The 12,454-nt window shown below is 43.1% G+C and overlaps 1 long non-coding RNA gene across 1 annotated transcript; it reads right to left on the minus strand.

Moving 5' to 3' along the window:
* Nucleotides 1-477: 477 nt before the first annotated feature.
* LOC134632063 (uncharacterized) lies at nt 478-1,309 on the minus strand. The gene is made up of 3 exons (XR_010094443.1): nt 1,248-1,309; nt 665-724; nt 478-568 (listed from the first exon to the last, which is right to left on the minus strand). It is a non-coding gene; the product is annotated as an uncharacterized LOC134632063 (long non-coding RNA).
* Between the last annotated feature and the right edge of the window lie 11,145 nt (nt 1,310-12,454).

The following is a 12,454-nucleotide window of genomic DNA, read 5'->3' on the forward strand; positions in this document are numbered from 1 at the left end:
GGCTGAATGCATGGTGATGAGATCTATCATTCAATCTACATTTTATAGCGTATGAAACTGCTCACCTGGACATGAACCTGAGCTCGGCTGATTAAGATTAGTGTCTCCTGTCCATCTTTCTTTAGCAAAACTTGAATAATACCACTGCTTACCTCTTATTGAATCTTTGGGTGCAGACTTAATTGAAGAGCCTCGTATAAACAGGCAGGGTGTGATGTTTAGGGAAACCAAAGAATACAGGCGCCATCATTTCTGCCAGAAGACTCATGGGGTGCAACGAAGCTTTCATTGTGGACTGGCTAGATACTTTCTGCATTCAGAAAGAAAACAAGAAGGGCATACACCATAAACAATAATAACTGTATATAAATAATGAGACAAGAAATTAAAGTAACAAAATAAGTGCAAATCAAGTTTCCCTGTGTTGCAGTGTAGCTGAATGTTTTTCAACAATTTGATTTACGGTAAAACACATACCAAATATTTCCAGCCAAGGTTTGTTTCAATCTTCAGCATGTTTTTCCTGCCATTGTCTTGAAACTGTTTCATCTGTCCCTCTCATTTGATGCTGTTTACAAAAACAAAACAGCAATATTGTAAAGGGAAAAAGGAAAATGAATTTAATGGAAAAAAAAGAAAAAAAGATTATGACCTGAAATCTCACCATTTCCTGAGAGTCACAGGTCCTTTGAGTATCCTTATGGTTTCTGCTCAAATTCAGTGTCTGAAAAGGGCAGGAACAAAACAAACCTTTTTAATCATAAAGAGAGAGTTCTGACACTGACGTTCACACATCGCCATTGCACATGTAAACGAAAAAACCACCGCCACACCAGTGACATGGGTGGGGGCAGAGTGTCTTCGGTAAAAATGAGCCTTAAACACGCCATACCTGGTGTATGTCTGCTTGCAGCCTGCTTCAATACACCGAAAGAAACAACGTGGCTCATTCCGATGCAGTTTACAATGAAGCACGTAGCCCCTTGATGACTGAACTACCTTACCACAGAAATTACAGGTTAACATAACTCCATGTACTTTGGTAATTCCTCCCTAGCAAATTAAGCAGCCAAACACAGAAACTAATCCAGAGCAATGCTTCCCTGGCGACAGTAATGCTAACTCAACTCACAAATGCTAACTAAATTCACAACCTCACTCATAAAAAACGAACTGCTAAAATTATCTATAAACGCTGGGCTGGTGGATTTTTATAACAGAGATAACTTGAAGTTGCATGTACTCACCTCACCTCGAACTAATTGTAAGCTGCCAGGATGTCTACAAATTCCGAAGATGCTGTGGTCCAAGCAGCCATAAATGACGCTAATATACGAGTTCAAAACTGTGTCCGTTAGCCAACTTGAGTCTCCTGCATGAAAAAAAGAGCGGTTGGCACACGGCTCAGCAGCGCGCCGCGCTATTGGTCATTTTCAGGTGACGTCATCCCGCAATATAATGTCGCTCTTTGTTTCTTTAGGAGGAGGTTCGAATTTGATCAGAAGTCACGTCTGCAGACCGCTGCAGCCACGTCTTGCCTTGCTTCCCCTTTTTTTGGTGAAATGGTTCGCTCATACTGCACAATGTTGCTACCAGAATTTTTTTTTCTCTGCAATTCGAACGTAAAACGTCTGTACACAGTTTACCAGCAGTTTAGCTACCAATCAACAGCGATCACACAAACTCAAAATTTAAGGCGGACCCACTTAAGGTGGTCTGATAATATGGCGTGAAACACAACAACATAAAGTTGTTTTAAAAATAATAATTAAAAAAGATTATTGAAATCAATTTTATTCACAACCATGAACTTTATTTTTTTAACATCTTCTTTTGCTGTTGATTTTTTTTTATCAGAAGGTTAACAATGATATACTGCAGGCCTAACTTTTAATCTGTATATCAGTATCTGAATTTTAAAATAAAAAAAGAAATACTATCAATTTTATTGTCTTTCACTGCTGATATTTGCTTCTTTTTTTTTAAATGGTATTTACTGGTTGTATTATTACAGTGGACCCTATTGTTTAACATCTTGCTTCTGTAAAAATGAATTTTTTTGTTTGCTTAAAAATCTACAGCTTTATACTGTGAATTCCAATGTGCACAACCCGAAAAGATGTAGTTTTACTCAAATAATACCGTAAAATCTAAGTTTTTCAGACATTTTCAACATTACAATATTTAATTGTAAAATGTATGCATATTTATTTGTTTTCACAGACAATATTTATAATTTCAACATTTTATCACAGTAAAAAACAAAGTTTTATCCAGTCTCACAATTAACGGTTATTCAATCTATTTAATACAGTAAAAGGAAGTTTTTGGTTTTACGCTCCATTACCGTTGGAATTTGACGGTGTTTTGCTGTATATTTTACTGACTTTTTTTACAGTGTAGAACCGCCCCTGGTCATAGGGCGGGAGGCGGGGCACAACTTGGACAGGTCACCAGTCTGTCGCACGCCTTCAGCAGACTTCAGACATTTAAACAAAACTCTGAACATTAAGCTGCGTTTGCTCTGTAATGTGACAGGTTATCCAAGCTGCTCAGGCTACATGCTGAGTGTTTCTCTTCAGTCTGGAAAAAAATCGTTTCATTTCAAAAAAGAATAAAAAAAACACTTTGGAGCTCCAAGCTGAGCTCATAATGAAATGAAAGCTAAATGTTTTTTCTCCTTGCTTTTAACTCTCAGACCAAAAATGACCTTTAAACATCCAGATTAAACAAACATTTCAAAACAGACTTTGATGCAATTTTGACCCAAATTTTGCAGGAAATTTCTAGATATAAAGAAATCTTTTTATTTAATGCAAAGACCACGAGTCAACCATCTAAAAGGAGCCACGTTCTGGGTCTTTGTCCCCGTCAGAGACTCATTTCCACTCATTACCAACTACATTAAACTGTCAATTTGATTTTAGCTACAAGTCTAAACTGTTATTTATTCTCCAATAAACAAGCATTTTCCTGGGTTCACTCACACTGGGGTCAGAAGTCACTGCAGACGATGACTCTTGTGTCTGTGAAACCAGAATGTGAACCAAGTAATTCTAAACTCTGAGCTTTAAGTGTGCACGGCCTGAATGAACCATCAGGGTCAAAGATGTGTAAAGACATGAAGGTGAAACTGCTGAATGGCAGTATAAATATTGGGTTTTTACTATAAAGGTAAGTTAAAATCACATGTTCTGCTTTCTAATGACCTCGTGGTCCTCTCCCAGTGTCCATGTCTATATACAACACTCCACAACGCTCCTGGAAATCACAGGGGCAGCTGTTAGTGCCATCCACAGTAAACACACACTCGAATATTCGGCTTTCTGCTGCGTCAACTGGAGCTCAGCCCTTCTGTGAGTCTGTGAGTGACTGCTCTTGATGCTTGGAGCGTGCATAGACCAAAGCAGTGCAAGAACATCTGTAACACTTATAATGAAAGCACTGTGAGAGCCTGCTCGCAGAGTTTGAAAGTGCTGCTAAATTTTCCTTTTACTGTTTTTCCCAGCGTCGTGCTGAGTGGCTGGAACTCACTGAAGTTGTGCTGATGGAGGGTAAAAGAGCTTCTTTTGTTTTCCAAAGCTGCATCCACATTCAAAGCACTTGTGGACTTTCCAGGCTCTGGTTACCTAGGTAACCTTCCAGTGTCTTTATTACCGGATCGTGGGTCAAGCAAGCAGCTGCCGGCTTCAAACCGCTGTTCAACAAGCGAGACGAGATGATTTCAGAGCTTGTTCCAATTAACCAATTAAACCTCAAAGGAAGCGCGGGAGTTTGATGTGCTGCATGGAGAGCAGCCGACTAACCCGGACTGACTGACTTCCAGGATCATAGTTAAACCACACCCGGCTTCCAGGTTGTCATAGGTTAATCTCATTTTCCCATTCTGCTGTAGCTCCCAGCTGTTAGCCCCTCTCCTAATTATCTATCAGAAATGATTCCCCTGTCTCCTTTTCCCCTTTGTTGCAACTTCCTGTTTCCTGTAGATTGTTTCCTGTACCTGTTTATTGTGCCTCCTTTGTTGTATGGTTTTTGTTTGTCCCCTTAATAGAAGACTGTGGCATTGATATCTGCCTATAATCTGCATTCAGGGTCCTCAGTCTGTATTCAATGGGACAGGTGTAGTCTGACAGACTGAGGGCTTAAACAGGTGCACGATTGTTTTGGTTGGTGGACGTAAGCAACAGAAAGGAAATAGGACCTATATGAAAATGTAAATTTTTTTTCCTGAGTAGTCGAGTAATTTCTGAAGAAAGAGTTCTTCCAAAATATTTATTTTAATGGTGAGCACTTATATCTATTATAGTCAAGAGAAGGCAGACATTAGTTTCTTTATTGAAGCTTTGTTTAGCAGTGCTGCATGGCAGGAAGGACCCACTGCTCAGAGAAACACTTCTGTAAACAAGGGCAAAAATGGAGACGGGATAAAGCAGAGAAGGAACCGTGCCCAGGAGGTTGGTATGCTTCCACATCATCTCACTTCTAACAACTTTGTTCTCAGGATTTGGAACACAGATCCTCCTTAAGCACGGTGGACGGGGTTCTGTCTGGCTATGATTGTTCTGGGTCAGTCCTCCTGTGACTGCAGTATAATATACGGCGCTCTGTAGCGTCCTGAGACATAAATTTTTGGACAGCGCATGACAGCAAAACTTCATCCTCAGCTGATTGTGCAGTCTGCTGGAAGCACACCAAATCAATCTTCCAGAACTTGCTCACTTTAATATAAATTTGGGAGTGCTGTCAGTGAATCTCTCATTAGTAATCACATTTTAAATGCCTCGTGGGAACTTTAGCCAGCTGCTGATCTTGGGTGTTGTGGACATTATTTCAAATTCTTCTGCAAACTCTTCTCGTTAGAGGTTATGCCGTCTGCCGTCTACCTTCTGATGTGGACTTTTGGAGGTTTTGCTCTTCTCCGTATTAAAAGTAGCTGCTAAAGGAAGTGAAAAGTGAGAATATGTGAGGGAGAGGATCTGAGGCAGGCCGCTCGACTTTAACTTCACCACCGATGAGCTCTCTCAGGAGACAAAGACCAGAGCATGTGATGCTTCGAACTAATATAATTAGGCTTAAAACCTCCAATTTTAGCTGTCAGTTCTCCTCGTAGCGCTCTAAGAGGAAAAGTGAAAGGTCTCTCTGACTGCCTCAAATCTGCCTGGATGAAGCTGTGAGGTGGATTTTTCTTCAGAGGAGAACATCAGCGATTAAAAGTGTCAGCAGAGAAGGTGAAGCCAAAAAGTCAAACTTTAAACCCTGCTAGGTGGTGAAGTGGCTGATTATGACGTGCAGATGTTCTCTATAACTGATTTCACTTCAGTGAGTTTGATACGCTTCTGAGAGTTATTAAAAAGGATTTTCTTTACATGCAACTGCAGAAGCCTGCAGGTTCATCAGTAAGAGTAAGAAAACTGAAGAAATCAGACGGTATGACGGTGCATCTGCAGCTTTTTGAGACCTAATGTGAACAATCAAAACATTCAAGTCAATAAAGTTCATTTATTTATATGGTGACGATTCACAACAGCCATCCCAAAGTGTTTCAAGACCCTACAATGTAAAATTACCCAAACCTTAAAAGCCTGCGGTAGGTTTGGCCTGCTAATAACAATGAGTTGATCGTGTTTTAAAGTTTACGTATTAACTAATGGTCAGATTTCTTTGAGCATACTTTTAGGAACGAGGTCTAAAAGACATGCTGACAGTTTGGAGGACGTGATTAGTGACGTGAACTCAGAAAGCTCGAACAGAGAGAGTCTACATAAATGTCTGCAGGTGTTAAAGCTGCTGTTCGTGGTGATACAGACTTGATCTCATCAGCAGGAGTTCAGGCTACGCATTCAGCTGAGCCCGACTGTATTAGCTCAGGCTCCTCCCCCACGATGAAGCTGTCAGGTTCATCACTGAAGCGCTGGGGGTCCTTCTGTGAGCGATGAGTACTGTCAGGCTGTGCTGTGTATAAGTGACCTTAATTTCAGGTATAAGCGCCGTTTTTCGTTTTTGTCGAGTGCACAGCTGAGCTGGAGTGAGCTGGCTTTCAGTGGTAAAGGAGGGTAATGATGACACGGAGGACTGGCCCAGGTGAGCTGCTCAGTGTCCGTCTTCCATTCCTTCTAAACCTCCTCATTCTTTTTTGTGTCTTGGTTAAAAGATCTTTTATTTAAGTAAACCTCTTGTGCGGACTCCTCCGTGTCACCTGTTCTGAGCCTGTTGGTGACGGAGATTCTCAGTGAACCAGAGTTTAGAACAACGGCAGCGTGATGGACGAGGAGCTGCTGGGACCAGTTTAGGAAACGAGGTTTGAAAACACTCAACACCAGATTACTGACAGTTTCATTTGGAACAGTGTGCTGAAGTGCCCTAAACCTGCAGTCCTCTTACTGCCCAGCAGGGGGCGACTCCTCTGGGTGTAATAAAAACATCTGTGAGAAAATGAGCCGACCGCTCACTTGATCTCTGAGCTCAGTAACACCTCAGTTCACTGCGGACCGATCCCTCAGGATGAATCTGTCAGACGTTTCTGGCTGTGATGGGAGCATAATTCTCACCGTGTAGGAAAAGTAGGAAAAGTTTGAGAAGCACACACACACACACACACACACACACACACGCACACACACACGCACACACACACACACACACACACGCCTCCTCTGATCTTCATTCCAGCACATTCATTTATTCTGCTCAGTGTAGCTTTTTCCAGTTTATTTTTTTTAATTGACACTTTGACCTTCAGATGTCAGCTTCCTGTTTGTACTGAGCTCACACCACGAGCTGAACACAGTCGCTGTGTGTGTGTGTGTGTGTGCGCGCGCGTGCGCACGCGCACGCCTACGTGCATTTTGGAGTGAATTCATCATCCAGACCAGGATACCAGCCTGGGATGATTTGTGGCACGGAGCGTTAGTCACAAGAAGATGGGCGTGGTCACATCACTCGGGCGTGCTGTGGAGTTTGAGCATCAGCAGCCTGAAGCGTTTACGGACAGCAGGATGGATCCATCTCCTGGCACTGAGCGTCGCAGCAGAAACGGAGACTCACGTTTTTCTTCGGTTCTCTGATTGAGCGAGTGAGCTGTGATAAAGCTGCTTAAATCACCTTCCTTCCACATCCGGAGGCCTAAAACCAGAATGTGTCCAAAAGCAGTGAGGTCTCACTGGTCTGTCTCACATCAAATATGCGGAACGAGGGCAGCGTGAAACAACGACACATCATCAGTTTGAATATCAGTGAACAACAGTTAGACGTAGAGCGATGCTTCTGAGACATATTTAATCTTTTCAGCAGTGGAAGTGAAGCCTCCGGTGTTAAAGCGCGTCGTTAACCGGAGCCTCAGCTCCACTAAAGTTGATGGACGTGCCCTACTTTGAGGCCACACATGAAATTTAAATGACACTACTAATCTTCTCGCTGCCTTTGCGCTTTGGCTCCCGAGGCTCAGTCGGCCCACATTTGTCACTGTCAGCCGTAACCTCAGCTGTGACAGCGGCAAACGTGGCCTCGAGTTCACCCCGGGAAAAACTCGGCGACCCCGACTCATCTGTGCTCGCAAGCTGATGATGCAGGCCAACAAAATATCAAAGATTTCCACTTTAGCAGCTTCCTTTCTTCGAAACTTGACCAAACATAGAAACCAGGACACGAGAGGCAGACTCGGCTGAAGAGTCGGAGCCGTCCACCTGCATCGATATTTCTGCTCCCAGTTTTTCTTTTTAAATGAACTCTGCAGGTCATCACAGAAACAGAGCAGTGACCCACAGCTAACACACCAATTATCTGATAAAAGGGTGCAAATATCTGAGGACCTCGGTCAGACAGACGATAATGAGACCCCATCAATTAAGGAAATGAGAACAACGATGGGAAGAAAATGTCCTGCTGCACCAACAGCAAAGAGTCCGTCAACCGGAGCGCGGAGACTAATGGAGAACGCGTTTCTGTCAAACAAATTACTGCACGCCAGCATCACAGCGGTGTGCCGTACCGCTGAGGTCAGCGATCACCGACGGTGTCGGGTTCATTTCAGAAGCCGTCTGAACAGCACGTCTTTCACTTGAACGTGGCTCCGGTGTTTCCCATGTCTTGGTTTTTTTGTTAATTCATGTTTCTGTTCATTTATACTCATTTACAGTTTTTTACAGACGCCAGGACACATTTCTCAATACTTAGGTCACTTTTGCAAAACTCTTCACACAATTCTCCTAACTGACCTTCAGCTTGGCAAAGCAGTTCATTTCACATTCAAAATGCACTACAACTACCAAAACACTTTATTCAGGTCTCAAATAAACTCATTCTTCCAGAACACTAGCAAAGGTTGACAGCCGACAAACACACTTTGTCACCCACAAAACAATGACCTAAAAAACACTAACAACATGTAGCATTACACAGTGTTTTCTTGTGTAAAACAAGGACACATCTCCGTTTATAATTTCAATATATGTTACTGGAATGAATCAGACATCATGCATGTATATTTATTTTTTTTGCACTAAGTAATCCCAAAATACAAGAATTTGTATACACACCATCCACTGATACACATACAATAGTAATGCTAATCTACTCGGTCTTCTCCATTTGGCCACAGGTTCTCATCCACATCACATCTTATGTCATCTAGGGCAATACACCTAGGAAAGAATCTTCTGGCATGCCTGATCCATCCCTGGCAATCTTCTGCTGATATCTCCAGGCATCCAGCATTCATTGCATCCAGGAGGGACATTTGATCATGTGGATGATGGTCGTAAACCTTCCACCGCCATGAGGAAAAGAATTCCTCTATGGGGTTGAGGAATGGAGAGTAAGGTGGGAGGAAAAGAGACTCCATTCTGGGATGGGCTGCAAACCACTCGGTGACTGCACGGGAGTGATGAAATGCCACATTGTCCCATACAATTATAAATGTTGGCTGATTCCTTCTCTCCGCATCCCTTTCCTCACCTAGCACAACCCTTCCATAGAGATCATGCAGGAACGCAAGGAGCCGTTCAGTGTTGTATGGCTCAATTAGTGGTCTGTGTAACAGCAGTCCATCAGTGGATATTGCTGCGCACATTGTGATGTTGGCACCCGTCTGGCCCGGGACATTCACTGTGGCTCTCTTCCCAATCACATTCCTCCCTCGTCGCCGTGCTTTGGCCAAGTTGAAACCTGCCTCATCCACAAAGATGAAAATGTGGTGTGTTTGCCTGCCTTCAATCTCCATGACTCTCTAACATAAATCCACAAGGCAACATAAGCTGTTACAGTAGTAAATTTGTAAAAATTGTCTTTGTGTGTGTTTGGTTTTGTTCAGAAACTGATCTGTATTTTATTGTGATCTTACCTGGACATACTGGTTCCTGAGTTGCTTGACATGTTCAGAGTTCCTCTCAAAAGGCACAGTGTACAACTGTTTCATCCTGACCTGATGTTTTTTCAGGACTCTAGAAATTGTTGTTACGCTTACACTGTGAATATTTGCGAAAGTAACGTTGTCTGCCAAGACTCTGTGTCTAATTTCAGTGAGTTTTATTCCATTGTTTCTGATGACCATATCAACAATGGCAGCTTCCTGCACATCAGTGAACATCCGTCCTCTCCCTCCTGTGTGAGGTAACCGTTGAGTCCTAAGCAGAAATGCAACAACAATTACACAAAAGCTTATTTACTTCTGAAATGTGCAAATGCCCTTGCAGAATACAAGTTACCTGTTGGTTTGCCGGAAAACTCTAACAATAGATGCCACTGTAGAGCGTTGCAGATTTGGCTGCACTCTCTGACCAGCCTCTCTCATTGAGTGACCATGATTTACTACATGATCAATTACAGTAGCTCTGATCTCATCTGAGACTACAGCTCTTGATCTTCCTCTTATTCTTCTTCCACCACGCATACGTATTCCTCGCCCCCTCCCAGCCACTCTTCTTCCTCTTTCAGCCACTTCTCCATTTCTGGCTGGGTCCATGTTTACATCACAAAACAAACCTATTCAGCAGTTGTCTCCTTTTGTAATGAAATTGAAGGAGTAACACCTGTGTAGATGTTCATCTACAATGAGAATCAGCTGTGGCTGGTTAAACTGCATTTTTAGATTTAAAATATGTTTCAATAAAATATTGCTGTTGAATTTTGCTGTCTTATTCAGTTTTGCATTATGTTATTGTTTTGACCATAAGTTTAACAGTTTTGAAAACAGTATGTAAGTACATGCAAAATGTCCTGTACGTACAAAGATTTTTGGCAGTTGTTGTGTCTGAGTGAGAAAATAATTCATGAAATTTGAGAGATGTAGTCATTGAATGCATTTTGTGCCAAAACAATGATAACTGATCCTCAGTTTAGCCCACATAGACTTCTGTTGTGCTCACTGTGTGAGGAGTTTTGCAAAAGTGACCTAAGTATTGAGAAATGTGTCCTAGCGTCTGTAAAAAACTGTAAAGCGTCCTTTCTTCTGCTCCTGTGGACCTGTAGACTCAGTAGCTACATGACACGCTGCTGTTTTCAACGTGACGTCTGTTTGATGTAATCTTCAATATGAATAAAGTTATTTTGACTTTTCTCAGAAGCAGCAGGTCAGCAGGGAGCTTCCTCTGTGTGTGTGTTTGTGTGTGCGTGTGTGCGTGTGTGTGTGTTTGTGTTTGTGTGTGTGTGTGTGTTTGTGTGTGTGTGTGTGTGTGTGTGTGCGTGTGTGTGTGTGTTTGTGTTTGTGTTTGTTTGTGTGTGCGTGTGTGTGTTTGTGTTTGTTTGTGTGAGCGTGTGTTTGTGTTTGTGTTTGTTTGTGTGTGCGTGTGTGTGTGTGTGTGTGCGTCTGTGTGTGTGTGTGTGTTTGTGTTTGTGTGTGTTTGTGTGCGTGTGTGTGCGTGTGTGTGTGCGTGTGTGTGTGTGTGTATGTGTCTGTGTGTGTGTGTGTGTGTGTGCGTCTGTGTGTGTGTGTGTGTGTGTCTGTGTGTGTGTGTGTGTGTCTGTGTGTGCATCTGTGTGTGTGTGTGTCTGTGTGTGTGTGTGTGTGTGTGTGCGTCCGTGTGTGTGTGTGTGCGTCTGTGTGTGTGTGTGTCTGTGTGTGTGTGTGTGTGTGTGTGTGCGCGTCCGTGTGTGTGTGTGTGTGTGTGCGTCCGTGTGTGTGTGTGTGTGTGTGCGTGTGTGTGTGTGTGTGTGCGTCCGTGTGTGTGTGTGTGTGTCTGTGTGTGTGTGTGTGTGTGTGTGCGTGTGTGTGCGTCTGTGTGTGTGTGTGTGTGTGTGCCAGCTCCAATTACAGAGCCAGCATTCCTCACTAGTTTGTCTCCTCTCCTTGCATCCTTGTTCCTGATGATGCCCCCCAACAGACTGCAGCAGCACGCTTGCTGCAGCAGACTGAGTGCTGCAGATGTCAAGTGACATTTCTTAAAGAGAGGCTGTGGCCCTTTTGAATTCTACTCTCTACCTGACAGTCCTGAATGTCTGACCATCAGTTTGTGCCCTGAAGTTCAAAAGCACTCCAGTTATGCAGCAGCACCATGATCAGCAGCAAGTCCACTTCTCAATGAGTCCAAAAACAGATGAAGTGTTTGGAGTGGCCGAGTCAAAGTCTGGACTGAAATCAGACTGAGGTGCGTCAGCGTGACCTTAAATATGTGTCTGAATTCCAACAATCCTCCAAATAAGAGTGGACCAAGATTCCTCCACAGTGATGTGAAAGACTCACTGAAGGATCACAAACACGTGACTGCAGTTCCTGCTGCAGAGGGTGCAACAACCAGTGATTAGGTTTAGGGGGCAGTTACTTTTGCACACAGGGCAGGTTTGGGGAGAGTTTTTCCCTTTATCAATGAAACCATCATTTAAACAATACTTTTTGTATTATCTTTATTATCTTTGTCTAGAATGGAAACAAGTTTTATCATGTAAAACATGTATGAAACAGACCTTCTCAGCACTACACACCCACTCTCCTGTTGGCATATGTCTGCTGTTTCCTGTTCACCAGTGGATCAATGGATTCATGTAAATGTTGAAATGTGAATGACGGCCATGAGAATAATCTAAATGTACATCCACCACATGGTCAAATATTACTGAACTGGTGATCCAAACCTCCACAGGATGCCTTTAAGCAGCCGGGATCTGTCTGTGGAACAGTTTCAAGGTTCATTTGTTTGGATCACCTGGAGAGTTTCCCTCCTGCAGGGTTTTCCTCTCTATCAGCAGTGCTTCCATCTGTGCAGCCCGTCCAGTTTTCCCACCAGAGGAGGAGACATTTCAGGGGTGGTTAATCATTTTTGATCTATTCGCACTGCAGCACAGACTCTACTCTCACCTTTCCATGTTTTAGACATGCTGTGCTGGATTCCCTGCTTCTTTCTGGGCTTTTTATTTTGGGGCTCAGCTCATGGGGTTCCCCAGACAAACGCCCGCCCCGACGTCACAGACCAGGAGCTGTTCTGGGGTTCTGACCAGTACGACTTTGCTATAGTGCTTCCTGCTG

Source organism: Pelmatolapia mariae, linkage group LG7, assembly GCF_036321145.2.
Source record: "Pelmatolapia mariae isolate MD_Pm_ZW linkage group LG7, Pm_UMD_F_2, whole genome shotgun sequence".
Taxonomy (NCBI): domain Eukaryota; kingdom Metazoa; phylum Chordata; class Actinopteri; order Cichliformes; family Cichlidae; genus Pelmatolapia; species Pelmatolapia mariae.